Raw genomic sequence first — 13,815 nt, forward strand, 5'->3', positions numbered from 1 at the left:
ATTTATTCAATATTTCGGGACGGAACGTAGACCAGTGGTAAAGCGATCGCCTGATGCGCAGTCGGTTTGGGATCGATCCCTGTCGGTGGGGTCACTGGGTATTTCTCGTTCCAGCTAGTGCACCATGACTCAAAGGCCGTGGTATTAGGGCCTCCAAGAGTCTAAAATATTGGACTTGTGTACTCGAGGGTTAAACTCGACCCGAACCCGAGTACCCGATACTTACTCTAGATGATAATGAGACTAAGAAATAAAGTAAAATAGCATTATGCATCTTAATTCCAGCGCTGAACATAGATGCCAAATCATATCATTGTACTGCATACCACACATTCGACTTTTGTTTTACTTGCATGTCTCATAGCTCTATAATGTAACTGGCGGTAAGTATATGGCAAACTGACGGAAACAATATATAGTTAAATAAGAGTGCTCTTCCTTGCACGGGTACTCGAGTCTTGTGAATGGACTCGAGTCTTGTGAATGGACTCGAGTCTTGCTAGACTCGGCCCGTGCCCGTGTACTCGAGTACTCGTGGTATGTGCTATCCATTCCATAGAATGAATCATATAAAAGATCCCTTGAAACTGATGGAAACTGATGCAGCCGGGTTCCTCTCTAAGACTACATGTCATAATGACCAAATGTCTGATATCGAATAGCCGATGAGTAATAAATCAATATGCTCTAGTGGTGTCGTTAAACAAAACAAACTTTTAACTTTTTATTAAATGTTTCGTAACTACAACTTTTATACAGACTAAATATACGGTTTAGCGGCACCACAAGAATTAATTTATTAATTAATCATCGACTATTCGATGCCAAACATTTGATAATTCTGACATGTGTTCGAGGAAACGCTCTACAATTCACTCTTACTCGATTGCCTAGCAACCTAGGAAATCTCATCACGATCGGCTCATCTCGTGGATATTCTCCGATCAACTGACGTCACCTTTAGCCACATACGTTACAATTGTCGTCTGTGATATTATGTCATACACCTACACCGAGATCTCTTTCACTTGTCACAACTAACCGTGTTCAGCACAGGCACCTAAGATGTGTAATCTGGATAACCTACTAGATCGAAAAGTGGACACGAGCAGAAATTAAGTAACTTTGAAATGAACCCGCAAACAAATACCGATAAAACCGTATAAATCTAGATAATATAGGACGGGTGAAGTCAGGCGTTTATAAAGACAGCCTGAAAGTAACTCTGCCTTTCATTTCCCTTTGTTGGCTGTAGTCCAGACCTGTGGGCTCTATGCCCGAAAAAGCAACCCTTCTATGCAGTTTTTTTAAAAAAAAAAAAAAAAAAAAAGAGAAAAAAAAGAAGACGTCTTGTAGGCCTATAAGGACACTGTAACGGTTTATTGGCTGTATAGCGGGTGTTCATTGTATTTAGTAGGTAAACATGACATGAGAAAAACACGTCTGCTTTATCAACCGTCACGTGAACACCGCATAGCACAGCACTCCATACAAGAGGGAGCGGGACGTAGCCCAGTGGTAAAGCGCTCGCTCGATGTGCGGTCGGTCTGGGATCGATCATCGTCGATGGGCCCATCGGGCTATTTCTCATTCCAGCCATTGCACCACAACTGGCATATCAAAGGCCGTGGTATGTACTACCTTGTCTGTGGAATAGTGCATATAAAAGATCCCTTGCTGCTAATCGAAAAGAATAGCCTATTAAGTGCTGACAGCGGGTTTCCTTTCTCAATAGCTGTGTGGTCTTTAACCATATGTCGTTAAATAAAACATTTGGACAAAAACACATTACACTAAACTACATCTCACTGTTGTACACTACAACACTATGTTACACTATGATACACTATACTATATATTATGTATTATAATTTATTACACTACATTACAACACTGTGGTACACTACACTACACTGTACTGCACTGCACTACATTACACTACACTAGAAAATTATGTTACACTTTAATACACTAAACTGTATGAAAACACTACACTACACTACACTACACTACGTTACAATACACTGCACTACATAATACTACAACACTGTGTTACACTACACTAAACTACACTACACTGTACTGCACTGCTCTACACAACACAACACAACACAACACAACACTACTTAAACTACTGGTCTTGAATTTCAATACTCTATACATGTCTAACTAAAGTTCAAGTACGCTATCCTGGCTCTGCACATAGGGAGCCTGAGTTTGATGCAACCTATCTGGGATAGGGGTTACTCATATTAATTTGTGCTAGAAGAAAAAGAAGTTTGTTTTGTTTAACGACACCACTATCAATCATCGGCTGTTGGATGTCAAACATTTGGTAATTTTGACATTGGGAAGATAACTGTTATCTGTGACCTCTTAGTCCAAACCCAGCCCGTCATCGGGTAACACTACTTTCATAGTAATTATGATAACCTGTCTTAGATACACCCACCGGGGAATCTCCGAGGATGTGCTCAAGACAGTCATGCTTGAACCTTCAGTAGATGTAAGCACGAGTCAAATGGTCGATCGATTGATTGAATTATGATAATATATGTATATATATATATATATATATATATATATATATATATATATATATATATATATATATATATATATAGGCTACTGAAAGGCGTGTTCTTTTTCTCATTAAACTTGATCAATTAATAGAAATATCAGTGATTAAAAGCGAGTTTCAACCGCTCAGTTGGGATATGTGACGTCACTACACCGACTAAAACGAAGCATTAACCCAGCAGACGTAGGTGCAGTTGTTTAATTAACCACTATAGCGCCGATACCGGTTTGAAATGTATAAAACGTGAGCACATATTCACAGAGATTGGACCAACACACTTGAATGACCGCTTTTCTTAACAAGCTTTTACTCACTGCAGAAACTTGATAGCCCACTACAGGAAGTATAAAAGGTATAACATACAATATACTAGTTATGTTCAGTGTCAATACACACATAAATACCGGAGAAAACCGACCAACAGAGGTGTAATTACAGTTACAGATGACGAAAGAAAAAAGTACGAAAACTTACCGAATGTGTTGACAGCGTCACGCGCTCACCTTGGCATCGTGTACCGGACTCCAGGTGCGTTAACGATCGTTATGGACCGTGGGGAATAATGTAGGTCGCTATGCGCTCCAGTGAGAACGCAATGTCAAATACCGGGTGGGTATTTCATGTTACGGGTGGCAGCCAATAGTTTGTGAGCTGGCTCATCAGGTTTACGAACAAAGAAAGAAAGAAAAATGTTGTTTTGTTTAACGATACCACTGGAGCATATTGATTAAATAATCATCGGCTATGAGATGTCAAACATTTGGTAATTCTTACAAGTAGTCATCAGAGGAAATTCGCTACATTTTTCCTACTGGGATGGTATAGTATAGATTAACGTGCACATTCAGAGCAAGCTGTTCTAGCGCACAGCTGTCATGGGCACAGGACAGGATTTTTCCTAATGCAGCAAGGGATCTTTTATATGCACCATCCCACAGACAAGATAGCACATACCACGGCCTTTAATATACCAGTCGTTATGCACTGGCTAGAACGAGAAATAACCCAATGGGCCCACCGACGGGGATCGATCCCATACCGACCGCGCATCAAGCGAGCGCTTTACCACTGGGCTACGTCCCGCCCCCATCAGGTTATGAATTGAGCTGGGGCTAAGCCGTTGGTCAGTTTATAGAAATAAATCGGCAATATTCTACCATGACCAGCCTTGGTGGTGTCGTGGTCAAACCATCGGCTGGTAGGTATTGGGTTCGCAGCCCGGTACCGGCTCCACCCAGAGCCAGTGGTAACGACTGAAGGGGTAGGTGTATGACCACTACACCGACCTGCTCTCTCACTAACCACTAACCCACTGTTAGCTAAGTTGTGTCCAGGACAGCGTGCTTGAACGCTAATAAGCACGAAAATAAGCCGAAATGAATGAATTGGACCACAGTGAGACGAGGCTTTATTTGACATTCGAGCCGCTGAACAACGAAGTAAGAGGAATACATACATAAACATTATAGATGTCGTCTGCTCGCGGAGTTTGTAATTATTTTATCTCTTTTCCTTTTTTATCTTACATAATACAAATCGGATCTCCAACTAGTGGAAAGAAAGAAATTTTTTATTTAACGACACACTCAACACATTTTATTTACGGTTATATGGCGTCAGACATATGGTTACGGACCACACAGAGAGGAGAACCCGCTGTCGCCACTACATGGGCTACTGTTTCCGATTAGCAGCAAGGGATCTTTTATTTGCGCTTCCCACAGGCAGGATAGCACAAACCATGGCCTTTGTTGAACCAGTTATGGATCACTGGTCGGTGCAAGTGGTTTACACCTACCCACTGAGCCTTGCGGAGCACTCACTCAGGGTTCAGAGTCGGTATCTCGATTAAAAATCCCATGCCTTGACTGGGATCCGAACCCAGTACTTACCAGCCTGTAGACCGATGGCCTAACCACGACGCCACCGAGGCCAGTGACAAACCAACTAGTGGAGACAGATTAACAAAATAATAATTGTAGGATAAACTAATCAAGAAAATGTAATTTTAAACCCAACGGGCAGACAACATTTTTGCTATGGGTGAGTATTGCTGTTTTAGTTGTATAATGTTTTTTTACAAACTGCACTTAAAAATAGAACGTTTTTGTCTTGTTTCCTAAACAGATTTAATTTGCATTAACGTAAAAGGTAAGCTAAACTGGAATTATTGACCAACCCCCCACCCCCAACGGTTTTCCTGCAAAAATATATAAACTTAACTTTAATTCAAGCAATGCCATGTGCAATATTTGTCAAATCGGTTATAGTATAAATGTTTCAGGATGTGTAGTAAGTAAATGTCAGTATGCCAGCTCACAGATGCGAGCTACTCTCGGTATACTAAGTTCAAAAATCATATGTAGCTCCCCTCTTTTATTTTCGGTAGACCGTTCAAAAATGCGCCCAATTTCCTTCATTCAAACTGCGCGCTTTTTTCCCTTGGCTCTAATCCTACGGGACATTCCAATTGAATAGCACCAAAATCAACGTCCGCCTGTTACCGACTCCGGTCGGTCGGACGGACGGTGCTCTCTTACACCTGCCAGTTCAGGCGGTCCCCTCTCCCACACACACCAACCCTTTTCTTTCCTGGACGGAGAAACCGGCCGAGACCGGCACATGCGCCCATGACAGGCGTGCCCTACAGCAGCTTGTTCTGAATGTGCACGTTAAACACTGACCTGACCTGACCTGCTCACTGATATTGAGTTCGTTAAGTAGATGTTATTGAATCATTCACAGCAGTATGTCGTACAAATCAAGGGAGCACAGCCAGGCCAACAGTGGTCGGTTCCCCTTTTCATTTATTCATTTCAACTTATTTTCGTGGACAATCACCTCAACTATCTGGGCTGTCTATCCAGGACAGTGGATTAGTGATTAGTGAGAGAGAAGTCTTACACCTACCCATTGAGTTGCTAAAGCTCACTCTGGGTGGGCGCCGGTACCGGGCTGCGAACCAAGTACCTATCGGACTTATGTCCGATGACTTGACAACGACACCAACGAGGCCGGTTGGTTCCCACGTGACCGGGCTCTGTATTTATGTAATGAGAATAGTTTGACACCCAATAGCCGGTGTATTTTTGTACTGGGATGTTGTTAAATATTCATTCATTCATTCATTCATTCATTATATAATCAGTAATGGAAAGTCTTGCTCACTCTGCAGAATGCGCCTTAATAAAAATAAATTTCTAATAATATATATATTTTTTTAATTAGCGCTTCCAAAAGGACCCCTCCCCCTGTTTATTGAAATATCAAAATTGTCCCTTTAATTAATTACTTTCTCTCCCAGATTAGACCACTGGCCGTGCCAGAGATCGGACTTGATATAGACGTACTGGGTTCGCGGCTCCGTGCCGGTTCCCGCTCAGAGCGAGTTTTAGCGACTCAGTGAGTAGGTGTAAGACCACTACACCGACATCTCTCTCACTAACCACTAAACCACTAACCACTAACCACTAAACCACTAACCACTAAACCACTAACCTCCTGTGGGAAATGGACACATTAATAGTTCCACGGTCTACTCTGCAGACGCAAAGAGTTGGTAAAAGAAATACTAACGGGGAAAGGAGAAATATTTGTTTAACGGCACATTTAATACTACGATTATTTGGTTAACACTATACTTCTTTTGAAGAGAGAGAGAGAGAGAGAGAGAGAGAGAGAGAGAGAGAGAGAGAGAGAGAGAGAGAGAGAGAGAGAGAGAGAGAGAGAGAGAGACTGAGACTGCTAGTTGACGTAGCTGGTATATGTAACCCACTGAACTAAAAGTTAGTTTGTTTTGTTTAACGACACCACTACAGTACATTGATTTATTAATAATCGGCAATTGAAAGTCATTACGAGCTAAACACCGGCGCTATGTTTACAACCAAAAAAAATACGACGATGAACAATAACACTGCCAGAATATCACAAATAACTTCCTCTATTGACTTGTATGAATCCCACAGAAGTTTAAAATCAATATTCAATAAACGTCGAGGCATGTGTACCCCGGGTACAGTTTTCACACAATGTCAGTAACTGCTTCTTGCAGTAATGAAAAATTGTGCAATTTTTAGTTACTTTGAAAGCCTAGAAGGCTTATTAACAAGGCGTCGAAATACCTGCTAATCCACTCTCGGTTACATGACCCTATTCCAATATGTGAAGTTTCATGAAAATCGGTCGAGAAATGAAGTCGCTAGAGCGGTGATGTGCAGGTAGGTAGCTATATTCTCTCCATATCTCGTCTCGAAGGAATATTTAACTAATGACCGACAAACATTAATACCCCCCCCCCCCCAAAAAAAAAAAAACCCCCCCAAAACCCCACAAAACCCCCACAAAAACAACAACAGAAAAACAAACCCACACAAAAAACAACAACAAAAAAACAAACAACAACAAAAACCCCCCAGAAACAAACAAAACAACACCAACAACCACATACCAATCCCAAACCACCCAGCATCTATCAGCGGTGGAGCGCTCGCCGAGGGTGCGCGTTATCGACATGATTTTTCGTCATCGATGGACTCGGCATTTGTGCCAAGCCGACCAGACCCACGACTTATCACACCAAAGATCGTGGTATGGTCTGCCCTGTCTATCGGAATATAGGCCTATGTATAAAAGATCCTTGCAGCATTTTATAAGGGGTAGCCTGTGTGACGGCATCAAAATCCCCCCTGTCTCTGTCTCTGTCTCTGTCTCACTCTCAACGAAGTGTAGCCCGATACCTTGACGGTAAAAGAACTAGATGGACAAAGTAATCTATATCAATATTGCGCAGTCTCTGCCTACCGAACGATAGTCAAACATTCCCACTCTAATACAACAACAATGCTGTGTTTGACGTTAAATACCCTTACATCGATCATTTTCGAGCTCCCTAATAAAATGTGTCAACTTCGTCATTTTAGATGATGAATTGTATATAAAACGTGTTTGGGTTTGTGTTTGTTTTCATGCAAATGTAAAAAAAACAAGGATTGAATAGGAATTAAACATAAAAGTTGCAAAAAACTTAATATCTAAACAAATGAAATGAACTATAGTTGCCTATTTGCCGATGTCACTTGATCGACAGAGAAACGACTCGTACTGCAAAGATACGGTCACCGCGTTTGAACAATGTGTTGACGTAGTCCCGCGGTCCTATAATCCATGTCACTTCAGTGGCTAGTATTTATTTCAATATACAATAATCTCGCGAGAACAAAGCCCCTGAGACCAACATGTCCCAACAGTTTACACCAGTTAATGACAACAGGTTTACAGATTGGGCGGTGCTATAATAATAATAATAATAATAATGATGATATACAAGCAATATGACATGTTATGTACAGTGTGTGATCTTGTTACAATGGTGAGGGAAGTAAGCATGTATATATCGGATAAACGTTTATATATATAAGTGTGCTATACATAAAACAATTCGAATCTCCGTAACAACAGTAAAATAGATGTCGAATGGAACAAACGCACACACAGGTACGTACGCACGCACGCACACACACGTGTTTCAAGGGTTCGCCCTAGGCTAAACCATACCTTCATATGCAAATTGCAAATGACATTTTATACGTTTGGAGCGACTTGTAACATATACAAGGAGCACAGAAATCTATGACGTATTTAGCGAGTTTCTGGTTCATAGATGTACACGTCCCAAAGCGCGTTGTACATCTCAATCATCCTAATCGTTTTCATGAATACAGTACAAAGCAACCAACGTGTAAAACAGCACTAAGGTGGAATCTCAGACTTTATTACTTACGCATTTCATCTTATTATAGTAATAAAGACCAATCTGACCGTACAATAAAAATAATCGTATCCCCGTTCCAACGTTACAGACTCTTGTTTCACTCTGTTGTAACATTTTACAAATGTGTTACAGGTTTGTAGACTAACCAGACTTGGTGTACGTTTTCCCCATAATTTTCCAGACGAAGTAAATTGTTAATCATAATATGCAAAGGTGGTATGTAACAAAAACAGAATCACATACCAATTGTTTTGTCCCCATAATGGTGATTGCACTCGTTTATATTGCGCAAGGTTTATACCACTCGACCACTACGCCGTATCGCGGCTTATTATTGCCGCACACTATCCAGCTGTTAATACACAACATGGACAAACAACTGGCATACAGTTCTGTATGGAAAGAAAACATTAAACATCCCGCACACTATCCAGCTGTTAATACACAACCTGGACAAACAACTGGCATACAGTTCTGTATGGAAAGAAAACATTAAACATCCCGCACACTATCCAGCTGTTAATACACAACCTGGACAAACAACTGGCATACAGTTCTGTATGGAAAGAAAACATTAAACATCCCGCACACTATCCAGCTGTTAATACACAACCTGGACAAACAACTGGCATACAGTTCTGTATGGAAAGAAAACATTAAACATCCCGCACACTATCCAGCTGTTAATACACAACCTGGACAAACAACTGGCATACAGTTCTGTATGGAAAGAAAACATTAAACATCCCGCACACTATCCAGCTGTTAATACACGATATGGACAAACAACTGGCATACAGTTCTGTATGGAAAGAAAACATTAAACATCCCGGACACTATCCAGCTGTTAATACACAACATGGACAAACAACTGGCATACAGTTCTGTATGGAAAGAAAACATTAAACATCCCGCACACTATCCAGCTGTTAATACACAACCTGGACAAACAACTGGCATACAGTTCTGTATGGAAAGAAAACATTAAACATCCCGCACACTATCCAGCTGTTAATACACGACCTGGACAAACAACTGGCATACAGTTCTGTATGGAAAGAAAACATTAAACATCCCGCACACTATCCAGCTGTTAATACACAACCTGGACAAACAACTGGCATACAGTTCTGTATGGAAAGAAAACATTAAACATCCCGCACACTATCCAGCTGTTAATACACGATATGGACAAACAACTGGCATACAGTTCTGTATGGAAAGAAAACATTAAACATCCCGCACACTATCCAGCTGTTAATACACAACATGGACAAACAACTGGCATACAGTTCTGTATGGAAAGAAAACATTAAACATCCCGCACACTATCCAGCTGTTAATACACAACCTGGACAAACAACTGGCATACAGTTCTGTATGGAAAGAAAACATTAAACATCCCGCACACTATCCAGCTGTTAATACACGATATGGACAAACAACTGGCATACAGTTCTGTATGGAAAGAAAACATTAAACATCCCGCACACTATCCAGCTGTTAATACACAACATGGACAAACAACTGGCATACAGTTCTGTATGGAAAGAAAACATTAAACATCCCGCACACTATCCAGCTGTTAATACACGACATGGACAAACAACTGGCATACAGTTCTGTATGGAAAGAAAACATTAAACATCCCGCACACTATCCAGCTGTTAATACACAACCTGGACAAACAACTGGCATACAGTTCTGTATGGAAAGAAAACATTAAACATCCCGCACACTATCCAGCTGTTAATACACGACCTGGACAAACAACTGGCATACAGTTCTGTATGGAAAGAAAACATTAAACATCCCGCACACTATCCAGCTGTTAATACACAACCTGGACAAACAACTGGCATACAGTTCTGTATGGAAAGAAAACATTAAACATCCCGCACACTATCCAGCTGTTAATACACAACCTGGACAAACAACTGGCATACAGTTCTGTATGGAAAGAAAACATTAAACATCCCGCACACTATCCAGCTGTTAATACACGATATGGACAAACAACTGGCATACAGTTCTGTATGGAAAGAAAACATTAAACATCCCGCACACTATCCAGCTGTTAATACACGACATGGACAAACAACTGGCATACAGTTCTGTATGGAAAGAAAACATTAAACATCCCGCACACTATCCAGCTGTTAATACACGACATGGACAAACAACTGGCATACAGTTCTGTATGGAAAGAAAACATTAAACATCCCGCACACTATCCAGCTGTTAATACACAACATTGACAAACAACTGGCATACAGTTCTGTATGGAAAGAAAACATTAAACATCCCGCACACTATCCAGCTGTTAATACACGACCTGGACAAACAACTGGCATACAGTTCTGTATGGAAAGAAAACATTAAACATCCCGCACACTATCCAGCTGTTAATACACAACCTGGACAAACAACTGGCATACAGTTCTGTATGGAAAGAAAACATTAAACATCCCGCACACTATCCAGCTGTTAATACACAACCTGGACAAACAACTGGCATACAGTTCTGTATGGAAAGAAAACATTAAACATCCCGCACACTATCCAGCTGTTAATACACAACCTGGACAAACAACTGGCATACAGTTCTGTATGGAAAGAAAACATTAAACATCCCGCACACTATCCAGCTGTTAATACACAACCTGGACAAACAACTGGCATACAGTTCTGTATGGAAAGAAAACATTAAACATCCCGCACACTATCCAGCTGTTAATACACAACCTGGACAAACAACTGGCATACAGTTCTGTATGGAAAGAAAACATTAAACATCCCGCACACTATCCAGCTGTTAATACACAATATGGACAAACAACTGGCATACAGTTCTGTATGGAAAGAAAACATTAAACATCCCGCACACTATCCAGCTGTTAATACACGACATGGACAAACAACTGGCATACAGTTCTGTATGGAAAGAAAACATTAAACATCCCGCACACTATCCAGCTGTTAATACACAACCTGGACAAACAACTGGCATACAGTTCTGTATGGAAAGAAAACATTAAACATCCCGCACACTATCCAGCTGTTAATACACGACCTGGACAAACAACTGGCATACAGTTCTGTATGGAAAGAAAACATTAAACATCCCGCACACTATCCAGCTGTTAATACACGACCTGGACAAACAACTGGCATACAGTTCTGTATGGAAAGAAAACATTAAACATCCCGCACACTATCCAGCTGTTAATACACGACATGGACAAAAACTGGCATACAGTTCTGTATGGAAAGAAAACATTAAACATCCCGCACACTATCCAGCTGTTAATACACGACATGGACAAACAACTGGCATACAGTTCTGTATGGAAAGAAAACATTAAACATCCCGCACACTATCCAGCTGTTAATACACGACATGGACAAACAACTGGCATACAGTTCTGTATGGAAAGAAAACATTAAACATCCCGCACACTATCCAGCTGTTAATACACAACCTGGACAAACAACTGGCATACAGTTCTGTATGGAAAGAAAACATTAAACATCCCGCACACTATCCAGCTGTTAATACACGATATGGACAAACAACTGGCATACAGTTCTGTATGGAAAGAAAACATTAAACATCCCGCACACTATCCAGCTGTTAATACACAACCATGGACAAACAACTGGCATACAGTTCTGTATGGAAAGAAAACATTAAACATCCCGCACACTATCCAGCTGTTAATACACAACATGGACAAACAACTGGCATACAGTTCTGTATGGAAAGAAAACATTAAACATCCCGCACACTATCCAGCTGTTAATACACGACATGGACAAACAACTGGCATACAGTTCTGTATGGAAAGAAAACATTAAACATCCCGCACACTATCCAGCTGTTAATACACGACATGGACAAACAACTGGCATACAGTTCTGTATGGAAAGAAAACATTAAACATCCCGCACACTATCCAGCTGTTAATACACGACATGGACAAACAACTGGCATACAGTTCTGTATGGAAAGAAAACATTAAACATCCCGCACACTATCCAGCTGTTAATACACAACCTGGACAAACAACTGGCATACAGTTCTGTATGGAAAGAAAACAGGTTGATAAAAGTGAAGCGCCTTGTCGTAAATGACTGCCTTTGTTTAAACTGTGCATACACAGGAGTTGGCCGGAGCTGACGTCACTTCGCCCCAAGTTAGAATTCCGGACGCCTCGAAAGAAACGAAAATGGCTGCCCTCAGTTAGCAGGAATAAATCTAAAATTACGCGTTTTTTATTTGTTAAATTGTCAGTATGTGTTGGTGGTCCGGGTATGCATCTTTCCAACACCCAAGGCTCATGTTAGAGTTTATTCTCCCTTTAAAGTGTCAGTATGTGTTGGTGGTCCGGGTATGCATCTTTCCAACACACAAGGCTCATGTTAGAGTTTATTCTCCCTTTAAAGTGTCAGTATGTGTTGGTGGTCCGGGTATGCATCTTTCCAACACACAAGGCTCATGTTAGAGTTTATTCTCCCTTTAAAGTGTCAGTATGTGTTGGTGGTCCGGGTATGCATCTTTCCAACACACAAGGCTCATGTTAGAGTTTATTCTCCCTTTAAACAGGGGAATACCGTCTAAAATAACCAGAGCTTGTCTCAATAACCATGAAAGAAAGAAATGTTTTATTTAACGACGCACTCAACACATTTTATTTACGGTTATATGGCGTCAGATATATGGTTATATACCACACATATTTTGAGAGGAAACCCGCTGTCGCCACTTCATGGGCTACTCTTTCCGATTAGCAGCAAGGGATCTTTTATTTGCGCTTCCCACCTGCAGGATAGCACAAACTATGGCCTTTGTTGAACCAGTTATGGATCACTGGTTGGTGCAAGTGGTCTACACCTACCCACTGAGCCTTGCGGAGCACTCACTCAGGGTTTGGAGTCGGTATGTGGATTAAAAATCCCATGCCTCGACTGGGATCCGAACCCAGTACCTACCAGCATGTAGACCGATGACCTAACCACGACGCCACCGAGGCCGGTCAAATAACCATGTCTTCTCAGACAAAACGTTCGGTTTTTGGAATTATGAGGAAAGCATTTTGGGGTACTGCAAACACCTGGGTAATCAGAAATAATTAAATTGTCTTTGCGTCTATACACTTTACGGCAATCTGATTGGTCCAGAAGTGCTTACTTTTTTTCGTTCATATCTCGATGAACCAACATTTTTTAAGCCACACGTCCTACCCCCCCCCCCACCCCCCACCCCCCCCCTAAACCACACACACTGACTCGCACTACTTTTGTGCAACAAGCCGGATTATTCTGGCAATAATATTTAGATATTTTGAAGAAAACACACGTGAAAGCTACAAAAAATGTATACGATAAATTAATGGAAAATACTATAGCAGAGTAGACATGTAGATATATACGCATTGATTTAAAAAAAAACCCCAAAACC

At 41.0% G+C, this 13,815-nt stretch overlaps 1 protein-coding gene across 2 annotated transcripts in view; it reads right to left on the minus strand.

Annotated features, from left to right (window-relative positions):
• The window catches only part of LOC121367478 (beta-1,2-xylosyltransferase-like), a 31,213-nt gene extending 28,048 nt beyond the window's left edge, over nt 1–3,165 (minus strand). Inside the window, exon 1 of one of the 2 annotated variants that reach the window (XM_041491670.1) lies at nt 3,056–3,165. The gene's annotated coding sequence lies outside the window, so the exon portion shown is untranslated. The remainder of the gene's footprint in view (nt 1–3,055) is intronic. The other variant, XM_041491671.1, reaches the window with a different exon arrangement.
• Nucleotides 3,166–13,815: the final 10,650 nt, after the last annotated feature.

The sequence above is a fragment of the Gigantopelta aegis genome, chromosome 3, assembly GCF_016097555.1.
Source record: "Gigantopelta aegis isolate Gae_Host chromosome 3, Gae_host_genome, whole genome shotgun sequence".
NCBI lineage: Eukaryota > Metazoa > Mollusca > Gastropoda > Neomphalida > Peltospiridae > Gigantopelta > Gigantopelta aegis.